Consider the following 14841-nt stretch of genomic DNA (forward strand, 5'->3'; position numbering starts at 1 on the left):
GTGGTATTTCTCATTACTGAGATATTACATAACCCTTTCAGGTATTTCTGAAAACACATGAGACAGAATCCTCTCTTCATGAAGTAATATGTGAGAGTCGTCTTCATTATATCAATGCTGTTACTGTTTACCTCTTGACTTCCTGAAAGTTTCTGTGCAATGCCTTTCTTTCTTTTTTTTTAAATGCATTTTAGGGTTTGGGGTACATGTGAAGAACATGCAAGATTGTTGCATAGGTACACACATGGTAGTGTGATTTGCTGCCTTCCTCCCCATCACCTATATCTGGCATTTCTCCCCATGATATCTCTCCCCAACTCCCCACCCCGCACTGTCCCTCCCCTGTTCCCCCCGACAAACCCCAGTGTACGATGCTCCACTCCCTGTGTCCATGTGTTCTTATTGTTCAACACCCGCCTATGAGTGAGAACATGCGGTGTTTGATTTTCTGTTCTTGTGTCAGTTTACTGAGAATGATGGTTTCCAGGTTCATCCATGTCCCTACAAAGGACACAAACTCATCGTTTTTTATGGCTGCATAGTATTCCATGGTGTATATGTACCATATTTTCCCTGTCCAGTCTATCATCGATGGTCATTTGAGTTGGTTCCAAGTCTTTGCTATTGTAAACGGTGCTGCAATGAACATTCGTATGCATGTGTCCTTATAGTAGAACGATTTATAATCCTTTTCTTTTTTGGCTTCACTATAGGTCCCTCTTCCATTAATCTTGCACATGTACTTAATGATCCTCTTTCAAAGAGGGTTTCCTTTAAGGATTAAGTGCATTTGGGAATTATGCAAACTTGTAGGTTTATATAGCAGTCTAGGAATCATGAATTTATGTATCTGGGACGACAACTCCATCCATAACACATTATCTCACTATTTACTCAGAGTATTAAGATCTCTTTGGATCTGACTCCTTGAAAATGAGCTATCCTTCTCACGTCTAAAAAGTCTCAGGTGTATTATAGCTTTACTATTTGAAAATAATATCAAATATGGCATCTTGTGATGTTCAAAGGCAGTGTAATATTATTTATTTTTCAGATGATAGGACTAAAGTGTTGAAGGATGAAATGGCTTGCTATGGAATACAATGCCATGTGGCAGATTGGGCTTCTGGCTCCTAGTCCAGAGTAATTTTTTTGCTCTCTTTACATATCACTTTCATCTGCACTGTATCATTTGGTTCTTAAAATAATATGGAATCATTCAGGCAGAAAAGGATTTGGTTTTCCACTTGTTTACAGATAAGGATATTGAGTCTTAGAGGGGTTTTTGTCCAAGGCCATATGATGATAAATGTTTCGTCCCCAAATTTAAGATATTTCCATTACAATTTGATTGCTTTCCAACTTAAAAAAGTTCTCTATGGCCTATTGATAAATTCTACAACCTCTCTCTCTTTTTAAAAATTCCCTCCATATCTTTCTTGATTTCTTATAATATTTTAAAATACATGTTTTATTGAATTAGTAAAGCAATACTTTACATAGTGGTCCATCCTGAACTCTCCAGGGAACCTGGCCTGCTGCTTTTGAAGTATTAAGAAATGCAGCAAACAGCCTTTTTATGGAAATCTACGTGAGTTCTGTTGCTAATAAAATAAACATTTCCTTTTTAATTTTAATTTGAGTCAAGGATACATGTGCAGGTATGTTACAAGGGTACATTGCATGATGCTGAGGTTTGGGCTTCTATAGATCCCATTACCCAGATAGTTAGCATAGTACCTAGTAGGAAGTTTTTCAGCCCTTCCCTATCTTTAGCATCCCTATTACCTATTGTTCCCATCTATATGTTTGTATGTACCCAAGGTTTATCTCTTTCTTATAAGTGACAATATAAGTGATACTTGGTTTTCTGTTCCTGCATTAATTTGCTTAGGATAATAGCCTCCAGCTGCATCCATGTTGCTGCAAAATACATGATTTCATTCTTTTTTATGGTTGTGTAGTGTTCCATGGTATATATGTACCACATTTTCTTATCCAGTACACTGTTGATGCACAGCTAGGTTTATTCTATGTCTTTGTTATTGTGAATAGTGCTGTGACAAACATATGAGTGCATGTGTCTTTTTGGTTGAATGATTTATTTTCCTTGGCATATATGACCAGTAATGGGATTGCTGCATAGAATGGAAGGTCTATTTTTTGTTCTTTGAGAAATCTCCAAACTGCTTTCTATAGTGGCTGAATTAATTTAAATTTCCACCAACAGAATATAAGTATTCCATTTTCTCTGTCGCCTCACCAGTATCTGTTGTTTTTTGACTTTTTAATAATGGCCATTCTGACTGGTGTGAGATGGTATCTCCTTGTAGTTTTGATTTGCAATTCTCTGATGATTTGTGATGGTGAGCCTATTTTTCATGTTTGTTGTCCTTTTGTATGTCTTTTTTTGAGAAGCATCTGCTCATGTCCTTTGTCCACTTTTTAATGGGGTTATACATTTTTTTCTTGTTGATTTAAGTTCCTTATAGATTCTGGATATTAGTTCTTTGTTGGATGCATAGCTTGTGAATAGTTTCTCCTATCCTTTAGGCTGTTTGCTCTGTTGGTAGTTTCCTTTGCTGTGCAGAAGTGCTTTAGTTTAATTAGGTCCTAATGGTCCATTTTAATTTTCATTGCAATTGCTTTTGAGGACTCAGTCATATATTCTTTACCTAGGCCAATGTCTAGAGGGGTATTTTTTAGGTTTTCTTCTAGGATTTTTGTGGCTTGAGGTCTTACATTTAAGTCTTTAATCGAACTTGAGTCATTTTTGTATATTGTAATAGGTAAGTGTCCAGTTTCCTCCTCCTACAAACAGCCAGTTTTCACAATACCATTTATTGAATAGAAAGTCGTTTTCCAATTGCTTATTTTTGTTGAGTTTGTTGAAGATCAGTTGATTATAAGTATGTGACTTCTGTGTTCTCTATTCTATTCCATTGGTCTGTGTCTATTTTTGTACTAGTACCATGCTGCTTTGGTCACTGTAGCCTTGTAATATAGTTTGACATCAGGTATTATGATGCCTCTAGCTTTATTGTTTTTGCATAGAATTACTTTGGCTATTTGGGTTCTTTTTTGGTTCCATATGAATTTTAGAATAGTTTTTTTCTGTGAAAAATGACATTGGTGATTTGATACAAATAGCATTGAATCTGTAGATTGTTTTGGGCAATATGGTTAATTTGGACAGTATTGATTATTCCAATCTATGAGCATGAAGTGTTCTTCTCTTTGTGTCAACTATGGATTCTTTCAGGAGTGTTTTGTAGTTCTCCTTGTAGAGATCTCCTACCACCCTGGTAGATGTATTTTATTTTTTTGGTATGGCTATTATAAAAATTGTGTTCTTGATTTGGCTGTCAGCTTGAACATCACCAGCATATAGAAATGCTACTAACTTTTTTATGTTGATTTTGTATCCTAAAGCTTTACTGAAGTTATTTATTAGATCCAGGAGCCTTTTGGCAGAGTGTTTAGTGTTTACTAGATACAACGTGATACTGTCAGCAAAAAGAGATAATTTGACCTCCTCTTTTCCTATTTGGATGCCTTTTATTTCTTTCTCTTACCTGATTGCTCTGGCTAGGGCTTCCAGTACTATGTGGAATAGGAGTGGTCAGAGCATACATCTATGAAAGCTAACATTTTTTAAATGATGTACATGAGACAAATTTTTAAAACATGGAAATTTTTTTCATCCCTCTAAGCCAAAACAAAAATGGTTTTATAATTTTTTTTCCTTGAAAACTAATTGATGTTAATTTAATAAAATCATCGTCTGCATCTTTTCAAAACATTTGTCAATTTGCTAAGGTACATTAGGAAGCAGTTTGGCAATTATTACCAGGAAACTATGGGTATATTCCAATTCTCCCAAGAGTAAATTTAAAGATAGTAGATAAATTAATAGTACAGTATTCTGTCTCTAACGTTTTTCCTAATAGTTGTAGAGTTTGAGCAAATCACATCTTGGTTCACTAAGGTTCTGTATTCATTTTCTATTGCTGCCCTTATTAATTACAACAAACTTAGTGGCTTAAACAACACATGTGTATTATTTCATATCTCTATAGGGAGTAAATTGGACCTGATGTGGTTTGCTTCTGTGTCCTCACTCAAAATCGCATCTTGAATTGTGATAAAACCAACGTGCAAGGGCAGGACCAGGTGGAGATAAATGAATCATAGTGGGTTTGGGGGTTTCCCCTATCCTGTTCTCAAGAAAGTAAGTCCTCATGAGATCTGATGGTTTTATAAGGAGCTTCCCCCTTTGCTTGGCTCTCATTCTCTCTCCTGTCACCATGTGAAGACGGACATGTTTGCTTCCTCTTTCACCGTGATTGTAAGTTTCCTGAGGTCTCCCCACCTGTGTGAAACTGTGAGTCAATTAAACCTCTTTTCTTCATAAATTACCCACTTTTGGGTATGTCTTTATTAGCAGTGTGAGAACAGACTAATACAAATTCATTTACTTGAAGTTATTGGACTAAGATTCTATTCTTTGCTGGCTGTCAGCTGGTAGTTATTCTCAGCTTCTAGAGGGCCTGTATTTCTTAGCTTGTGGGCCCTTTTGTCTTCAAATCCAGCAATGCAGGTTGTCATCCTTCTCCTGGATTCTTTTTTTTTGTGTGTGTGTGTGTCATCACATCTCTCTGACCATTACTAGGAAAGGTTCTCTATTTTTAAGAGCTGATGTGTTTAGATTAGGCCCACTGTAATAATCCAGCAAAACCTCCCCATTTCAAAATTCATGATTCAATCATATCCACAGAACCTCTTTTGCCACATAAAGTAACACTCACATATTCTAGGAATTAGGATATAAACATTTTGGGGTCCATTATTCTGTCTACCATAGGTCTTTTGTAAGATTCTGTGACTCTTCAAGTTTCTATCTGCGGAATAACTACTTTTGATTTCAGAGAAATAAGAAATATTGGGAAAATTGTGGCTTCTATGATGAAAATACTTTTAATTAGTTACATTTTAAAAAACGTTATGGAAAAATGAATTCTGCCTCTATTTATGCTAAGTATACCAAACACAAGGCTGATTTTTTTGTTAATTCAATCAGCCAATGCAATGAAAACAATTATACTCTTGGTTGTTTAGTGTCAAAGTGACTGAAGGTACATTTTCAAGACATGAAGCAGTGCGATGCAAATATAGTATTGAGGCAAAAAAAATTAAATAAATAAATTCCAGACTGTCCCCTTCTTCCTTCTTCTGTTTATCCTGAGGAAGAGAGGATGGTATTATGGGATAAAATGGTAGGATTTCAAATAAGATGCAGATTATTTAATTTGGATATGTTTCCAAGTCTCATATAAGAAATCAATTTCTCTTGAAATAGAAAGGAAACTTTCCTTCTGGTAGCTCATGAAAAAGATTAGGTGTTGCAGAGGAATGAGAGCAATGACACTGTAATTATTGCTCCACACAGGACCCTCACATTCTTTTTTATTTATTTGTTTATTTACTCAATAGTATTCATTCTGAGTTCATCATCTAAACCAGGAATTATAACAATGCCAACCATTCTACCCATGCCTTCTCTCCAGCTTATCTTTGGACACTGTCTCAGAGGTAAACATTAAACTGAATTTTATGTTTATATTTTCTTTGACAAAACAATATTTATAGGCCAGGCACGGTGGCTCATGCCTGTAATCCCAGCACTTTGGGAGGCCAAAGTGGGCAGATCACTTGAGCTCAGGATTTCAAGACCAGATTGGGCAACACAGTGAAAACCTGTCTCTACCCAAAAAAAAAAGAAAAAAATTAGCTGAGTGTGGTGGCAAGTGCCTGTGTTCCCAGCTACTCAGGAGGCTGAGGTGGGAAAATTGCTTGAACCCAAGAGGCGGAGGGTGTAGTGAGCTGAGATTGCACCACTGCACTCCAGCCTGGGTGATAGAGTGAGACTCCATCTCCAAAAAAAAAAAAAAGTTTTGCACATATGTGTATAATTAAATGATATGTTATTTTACTTTTTTTGTACTTTTTATAAAGTTTATCATCTGTTTCTGTTTTTAACTTTATTTTCCACTTAATACTTTAACTAAAATTTAGTGTCTGTCTTGCAGATATGGTTCATTCATTTTACTGATATATTGTATATAATTCTGTTAATCTTATCCATTCTATTAATGATGGCCATTTAGATTCTTTCCAATTGATTGCTATTTTAAAATGACACATGAGGCTGGAACTGTAGAAGACAGGAAAAGAACAGCTACTAAGAGGCAGCAAAGGAGACAGCAGAATTTTGGAAAGATCCTAGTGCTGAGGAGACAATCTACCAAAATAATAGGATTTTGGTAATCATCTGGACTCTTTAGAGTTCACAGACCACTCTAGTAGTGGGGCAGATCAGAAGTAGGACAAGGTTTATTTACTACAAAGTCTTGTTGCTGATGGATTGAGGTGATTATTATTTAATCTTGCCGTTTGCCAGAGAATAGAGCAAAGCATTTGTGAAAGAAGATAGCATCATCCAGTGATTGTATAAGTTTTCATATATAATGTTCCATTATTTGATAATAATAATAGGCATGCCAAAACTCCCATACGAAGCAGAAGATAGAAATAACCTCAAATGTGACACAGATACTGGAATTATCACATACAACTTTTAAAATAATAGTGATTAACATGTTCACAAAATAGATGACAGAATGGATACTTTCTTTGAGAAAAACAAAACTTATTTTTAAACTGTAAATTCTACTACTTGGGAGGCTGAGATAGAGGATCCCTTGAGACCAGGAATAGAAGGTTGCAGTGAGCTGTGATTACATCAAGACCCTGCCTCTAAAAATTTTTTTAATGTAAATTCTAGAACTGAAAAATTCAATAACTGAAATTAATTAGTCAACAGATGCCTTTATTAGCCAATTGGACAAACAAATAGGATTAGTGAACTGGAATATAGGTCCACAGAAAATATGCAGACTAAAGCATGGGGCATTAACTGCCAGGCATTTTCAACTTGTCTTACATGGTATCTGAGCAATAGCCCTGAGGCAAAGACTGGTAATGGTGAGTGCCAGGGTTGTAGACTGGGCTCTGCTAAATGGTCTTTTCATTATGTGTGTCTAATTTTAAGCAAAACAAAGCTTTTTTTCCTGACCTATTTTTATTGTCAACACTTTTGACATCCAATTTGTGGAGTTATTCTCCATACCAATACATTCTCCAACTCTATGAGCACCAACTTGGTATCCTATGGTTGAATTCAATTCTGACGCTAACTCTCCAGTGTTAGCACTGAGCCCACAGGTTAAAGGGCTCAATCCCACAAGGCTTCGCCTACTTCAGATGGCAGTTGCCAGTCCCAGGTTGCCATCTTTGCTTCTGACCAGTCAGTTATAAATTGGAGTTTTCTATGACCCCCTTCTCAAGTTCCATAATTTGCTAGCATGGCTTACAGAACTCAGGAAAGCAGTTTACTATCACTAGTTCACTATAAAGGATATCATACAGGATACCAATGAATAGCAAGATTAAAAGATAGATAGAGTCAGGTATGGATGAGGTGTGTGGAACTTCTATATCCTCTTAAAGTGTGACCAGCACCTCAGTGTGTTTATTAACCTGGAAGCTCTCTGAACCCCATTGTTAAGGGAGGTTTTGTTACATAGGCATGATTAATTAAATCATTGCCCTTTGGTGATTAACTCAATCTCTAGCCCCACTGCCTTCCCTGCAGCCAGGAGTTAAAAGCTCGAATACTTCCATCATGCCTTAGTCTTCCTGTTGCCTAGCTCCAATCCCAAAGCTAACTAGGGATCCTCAGCCACCAGTCATCTCATTAGCATACAAGAGACACTCATTTCTTTCTGCAAATTCCACGGGTTTCAGGAGCTGTGTGCCAGGGACTGGAAACAATGACCCAATACTTAGTTTTTAATATAATACATTACATTTCCTTTTTAATTTGATGTTATCCTTTAATGGAAGATTCTAATACATTTATATTTATTGTGATTATTTGTGTATTTGGAGTTGTTTCTACTTAAAACCTCTGTTTTCGTGTTTTTCTTATGTTTTCTCTCTTTCTTTTTTGTGATTGAGTTTTCATTTGTTTTTATCCTCCTTTTCTCACTTCTTATTTCTGTTTAGAATTTATATATGTAACTTCTGTTCTTTAGTCCTTAGGTTTATAGTTGTATTGTATACATTTAATCCAGTAGAGCCTTAAAGCTAAACATTATTGTGATCCCTCTCTTATATGATAAATGTACATTAAAACATTTTAGGTTTGATCTTTCCTTCCCTACCAATGTAGTGGCAATATTTTGGGTGGGATCTTGTGGTAATAAAACCCTGTCAGTTTTTATCTGAAAATATTTTAATTTTGTCCTTATTCTTTTGCAATAATCTAAGTTGACAGTTATTTTCTCTCATCACTTGGAAGTTGTTATTCCATAATCTTTAGGCTGTAATTTTAGTTAAGAATTCTGCTGGCCACACTCATGCCTATAATCTAAGCAGTTTGGGAGGCTGAGGCAGGCACAGCACTTGAGGTCAGGAGTTTGAGACTAGCCTGGCCAACATAGCACAATCCTGTCTCTACTAAAAATACAAAATAAGCTTGGTGTGGTGGCATAGTCCTTGCTATTTGGGAGGCTGAGGTAAGAGGATTGCTTGAACCCAGGAGGTGGAGGTTGCAGTGAGCCAAAATCATGCCACTGCACTCCAGCCTGGGCAACAGGCTGAGTGCAGGGCAACAAATTGAGACTCCATCTCAATTAAAACAAACAAAGAATTCTGCTGTCATTCTAATTGTTCTTCTTTTTTAAAATATGAGCTGTGCTTTTTCTCTAGTTGCTTTTATGAACAAGAGTTCTTTGGAAAGGATTTTGGAGGAAAGAGGCTTTATTCCAGTGAACAGTTTGCAAACTGGAGAAACACAGCAGTGTAAGACAAAGGTACATTCCAGAAACATGGAGGATTTGGGTTTTATAGCAAAAGTTCCTGCCTGTGTTCTCAACCAAGTTCACTTATGCAAAAGAAGAACTGGACTTTGCTTAGTTGTGACTGGTTAATACGGTTGAGCCCTAATTGGTTGATACAGCTCAGCCCTTGGACTAGGACAAATGAGCTCTGGTTGGTTGGTTTCCAACCCTCAAACCCGAAATCTGTCAGATGCTTCTTTCAAATACTGGGTGTCAGAGGATTTCTGGCAGCAGTTTATCTTGACACAGCGAGAACTGGTCTGCCTTGATTCTAGAAAGGGAGGTCCTGTGATAACGTTTATAATGTCTTTCTGAGAACACAAACTGTATGATTGCTCCCTCACCCAGCCATGGCCACCTGTTTTAAATTTGAGCACCTCAGCCACAGGGATTACATTTTGTCTGTAAGTAGGGGCTTACAATAACAGGTTTAAGAAATTTTTTTAAATTTTATTATGAACTATCAAACATGGCTGTATTTTTATTTGTCCTGGATCTGTGGTTTCTTATTTTGCATCTCTACTGGGAATTTTGCAGCTATTATTGCCTTTCTTTTGTTCTCCTCATTTTCTTTCTTTTTATATATTTGTTTGGATCTTCAACAATATCCAAAGCCTTCTTATTCTGTCCTCTATGTAATCTATATCTTTTATTTAATTAATTAATTTATTTTATTTTGAGACAGAGTCTTGCTCTGTTGCCTAGGCTGGAGTGCAGTGGTGTGTTCTTGGCTCACTACAACCTCCGCCTCCTGGCTCAAGCGATTCCTGTGCCTCAGTCTCCCAAGTAGCTGGGATTACAGGCATCTGCCACCACCCCCAGCTAATGTTTATGTTTTCAGTAAAGATGGGGTTTCCCCATGTTGGCTAGGCTGGTCTCGAACTCCTAGCCTCAAGTGATCCACCCATCTCGGCCTCCCAAAGTGCTGGGATTACAGGCATAAGCCACTATGCTTGGCCTCCTCTATAGCTTTTAATGTTTACTTGTTTTGTCTCATTATGCTACATTGTGGCTAAATTATTTAGCTATGTCTTCCTCTAATCTATTATTATTACTTTTGTTGAGACGGAGTTTTGCTCTTGTTGCCTAGGCTGGAGTGCAATGGTGCCATCTTGGCTCACTACAACCTCCGCCTCCTGGCTCAAGCGATTCCTGTGCCTCAGCCTCCCAAGTAGCTGGGATTACAGGTGCCTGCCAACACGCCCAGCTAATTTTTGTATTTTTAGTAGAGATGGGGTTTTACCATGTTGGCCAGGCTGGTCTCGAAATCTCCTGACCTCAGGTGATCTGCTTGCCTTGACCTCCGAAAGTTCTGAGATTACAGACATGGGCCACCACACCTGGCCTGTTCTATTATTATTTTTTTCTTTTGTTTTGTTTTGCTTGGTTTCATTTTTTGAGATGAAGTCTTGCTCTGTCATCCCGCTGGAGTGCAGTGGCTGGATCTCAGTTTACTGCAACCTCCACCTCCTGGGTTCAAGTGATTCTCCTGTCTCAGCCTCCTGAGTAGCTGGGATTATAGGCGCTTGCCACGCTGTCCAGCTATTTTTTGTATTTTTAGTAGAGATGGGGTTTTACCATGTTGGCCAGGCTGGTCTCGAAATCCTGACTTCAGGTGATCCACCCACCTCGGCCTCTCAAAGTGCTGGGGTTACATAATCTATTATTCTTTTAAAAAAATTGTTGCTATTTACCTAATATACTTATTGTCCTTTATTGAGCCTTTAATTTCAACAATTACATATTTTACTTCTGTAATTACAACCTTTTCAGCTCAGTGTGCCTATTTCTCATGATTTTTACTCTATGCTTCTCTTTGTAACTTCACTTTTCTTTTACAAATTTCATGCATAGCTGTTTTCTATTATGTCAGTTTCAAGGTCTACAATTCCTTCACTTGAAATCTTTGTTTTTGTCTGATGATTCTCATACATAGCAGGTTGATTTTCTGTGTGTTTGAGAATTGTTGTTTGAAAGGTCATGCTTGCTTTTAATCTGTAGGAGACTCACCCTACCTGAGGGAAGTTTCCTTCAAGGAGGGCTTGCTTCTGCCTCAGCTGGTGGGTGATTTATCCCAGACACTGCAGTTGCTATTCTTTCAGCTAGGACTCAGGAGAGGGCTTGAGACTTCAATTTCCCTCCTGGTGCTATCCCTACAACATTGTTCCCTCAGGCCACCACTTTCCTGGGGCACTTGCTGATTTAGTCCAGCTCACTGCCCCTCTGGCTGCCCACTGCTCTGACTCAGGCTGGGTTTCAGGACGTTTGTCCTGAAGGCTTTAGGGTTTTCTGCTTTGTATCCTGTCTGACCCAGACTCCGTCCTCTGGAAGTCACCTGGAATTCCTGGAATTAGCAATCCTTTGTTGGCTTGTCTGTTTTCTTTTTGGTGGTGGTGGCAGTGACTCCAGTAAATGTTTTCTACCTTTGGTGACACCAGTAGTTGTCACCAAGGATTTGCAGTATTTTTTTCTGGTTATGAATAAAATGACTGCTCATACCTTTTAAATACTAGAGACCCTGGAAGTAAAAACAAGGTGATGGTATCTTGGCACCCTGATGTACAAGTGGCAATCGCAGAAGGTAGCTATGTTTGTAATGAGAAGTAAAAGAACTATATTTAAGGTGTTATATTTTGAGAGGCAAAGGCTGACAATTCTTTCTTGTATTTGTGATCATCTAACAAGCAGCAGCCAGAAATTTGTCAATATTGGAAAGGTAAAAAGTACTGGCAGGGCATAGTGGCTCATGACTGTATACCAGCACTTTGAGAGACTGAGTTGAGAGGATCCCTTGAGCCCAGGAGTTTGAGACCAGCCTGGGCAACATAAAGAGATCTCCTCTCTATTAAAAAACAAGAAGTTAGTGGGGCATGGTGGTATGCACCTGTAGTCCCATCCACCAGGGAGGCTGAGGTGGGAGGATCCCTTGAGCCAGGAGTTCAAGGCTGCAGTGAGCTATGATCATGTCATTACATTCCTGCTTAGGTGACAGAGCTAGACCCTGTCTCTTAAAAAAGAAAAGTACAGTCAAATTTGTATGTTTGCTTAATGGAAAGAAAGAAAAGATAATCCCTATGCTGTTAAGAATATTCTAATTATTAAAGTATTAATTAGCTTTAAATGTGAACTATTTTTCCTTCCTAGTAGAAAGCATAAAACTGGGTAATGTATGAATAATACAAATGATAATCTGTATACATTTAGGTGTATAATTTTAGAGAAGTTCATGTTATATTGTCCAACATATGTAGATAATATATGAAAGGCTTCTGAGAATTATAGAATTTTATAATTAAAAATGATTATCTTCATTTAGCCCCTGCAGGAAATTAAATTAAATGAGGGAAAATGTCTTGTTTAAATCTGAAGAACTTAGGAGTGACACAGCCAATTCAGGACAAGTTTTTGATTTCCGGACTAGTGCTCTTTTTTACTGTAACCTGCTGCCAGCAGGGATGGGTGAAGAGGACCTTTAGGGACAAGCTAAATGGAAGGGCAAAAGTCTTTTTTTGTTTTTAATTTAAAACTGTAGTTCGCTTTATTTAGGCCTCTAACAAAAAGTACTAATTAGTGAAGAAACATTAGCAATAACAAATCTTTCTTGAATTATCAGTGATTGAAATGTCATGATGTCTGTTGATTAAAACAGTGTGTGCAAGGAAGGGAAAGCGTGTGGCTTCATTTCTTCCTAATGAAGTAGAAACTGGAATTCATTTAAAAATGTTTAATTTTCATGGTGCCCATTTCCATCATTTTATGCTATTGAATAGTTGAAGAAAAAATATAGGGAATTAGATTTTTGTCGGGAACAATGATTATAACAGGCACTTTATAGTACTCACACTGTGCCCAGCAGGGCTCTCAGTGGTTTATGAATTTAATCCATGTAATCCTTGTAACAATCCACGAAGTAGGTCTATTATAATCTGTATTTAAAAGATGAAGAAACAGAAGCAGGAGATCAATCTACTTGCTCTGTGTCAAACAATTAAAATATGAACAATATGTCCCGATAATAGTTTTCAAAATGAAGTGTTTTACAAATCCTTATCTATTTAGAAATGAATAGCAGAGCCAAAATGACTTTGTAAAATTTAAATGAAGACTTTTTTTTTCATATAGTTTCCGAAACATTTTTTCTCAAGTTTTGAATCTGAAATCTCAAAGAGCTACTCAAGTCAATTCATTATTCTGCTGTTTGTTTTTTCCTTTTTCTAGACAGCACTTGTTAATGCTCTTCAATGAGGCCGAGTTTTACTACAATAATCATTGACATATATATTGGGTTGGTGCAAAAATAATCACGGTTTTTGCCATTTCTTTCATGGCAAATCTAAAACTGTAGTTTGCTTTATTTAGGCCTCTAACAAAAAGTACTAATTAGTGAAGAATTAATTTTATGATGAAAACTGTGATTACTTTTGCATCAACCTAATAGACAAGCAAAGCCAAGGAAACGTTATAGGAAGCAAGGGACTCTGTAGAGAAGTGCCAATGGCAATGTCATTGTGAAATCCCTATGTTAATATAAGTGGGGTGTTTCCCTAAGGAGTTGTACTCTTACTTAGGAACACAGTATCCTGTGCTAGTTTCATGTGATTGTCACCCTAAGTGAAATGACCACAAGTGATGGCAGTTATAAAACGAAGACTGGTTTCAGATAATCTAGATAAAAAACAACTAAGGAATTGTATATGACAATAGAAAATGATGTTGAGGGCAAGAAATGTAGAGATTGTTGGACTGAATAAAAATATGGTCTTGCTTATTCAAAGCTCTTTTGCAGATAAATCAGAATGTTTTTCTAACATGTAGGCCTGAATAAATTGCAGTACACAGAACACAGAGTATCTACAACAACAACTGATGTTCCAATCTTAATTCTTGTATTTTGTTCAGAAATGCTGCTTGGAATGTTAAACATAAAGAATCTGACATTGTGGAAATGGTTGCATAAGCTTAATGTAAAGGAAAATCATGGAAGAATTTATCAGCTTGGACTGAATATTGCCTTAAGTCATAAATGAACTGCAACTCCAATAGAATGCAGAGTGAAGAGTTTCCTGTATGTTTGCTATTGGGTTTATAGAGATATTGATAGACACGTTGCTGTTGTGTTTGTGGGATACTGATAAAGACAGTGCTAAGGATGGTATGCCACATTCTCTCTTCTACGTTGACCCACAGAAGAAATGTCTGACATACTTCCATGACATGAAAAGTTATTCTTCTCTTGAATGATTGCCTTTTAAAATTCTTTGGACATTATGTGTTTGATAAGTGATTTTGTTTCTTTCCGCTTTGGACACTACGAATATCAAAGCTGAATTTGAAAAGCATATTAGTAACCAAATAATATCCTGTGGAATTCACTTTTATGCACTAAATATATCTAATAGGCCAGATTTTATTTTCCTTTGTACCCATTCTTGGGTTTGTTTTTGAGCCTGTTGCATTATCTATATTTCTGTAAGAAACTTCAAATCATTTTGAAAGCATGCAGGGTATAATTACCTCAACAAATGTCTTATTTTTCGTTATCAAAGTTTATAAGTGCAGTAAACAGTGAAAAGGAATGAATATCAAGTATGCCAAAATGACATACAAAAAAAATCACATACCTTTACTGTTTGAATATGGACTCCAAAGTCTGAAGATCAGAAATGAAAAAATCTTAATGTTGTTATTCTAATAATAGAAAGGGAGAAAAAACTGATAATTCACATATTGAACAGATGTTATTATGTATGTGTTATTAGAAAAAATTGGATCATCAGAGTCAGAATTTAAAATTTTTAAATGGTTACATATATATAGGAAAAGCTTTGACAGATGCCTTTGAGATGTATGAGCTTTGTAATCTACTTTGCTTAATGTA

This window comes from Aotus nancymaae, unplaced genomic scaffold (genome assembly GCF_030222135.1).
Source record: "Aotus nancymaae isolate 86718 unplaced genomic scaffold, 86718_ANA_hifiasm-v0.15.2.pri h1tg000036l, whole genome shotgun sequence".
Classification (NCBI taxonomy): domain Eukaryota; kingdom Metazoa; phylum Chordata; class Mammalia; order Primates; family Aotidae; genus Aotus; species Aotus nancymaae.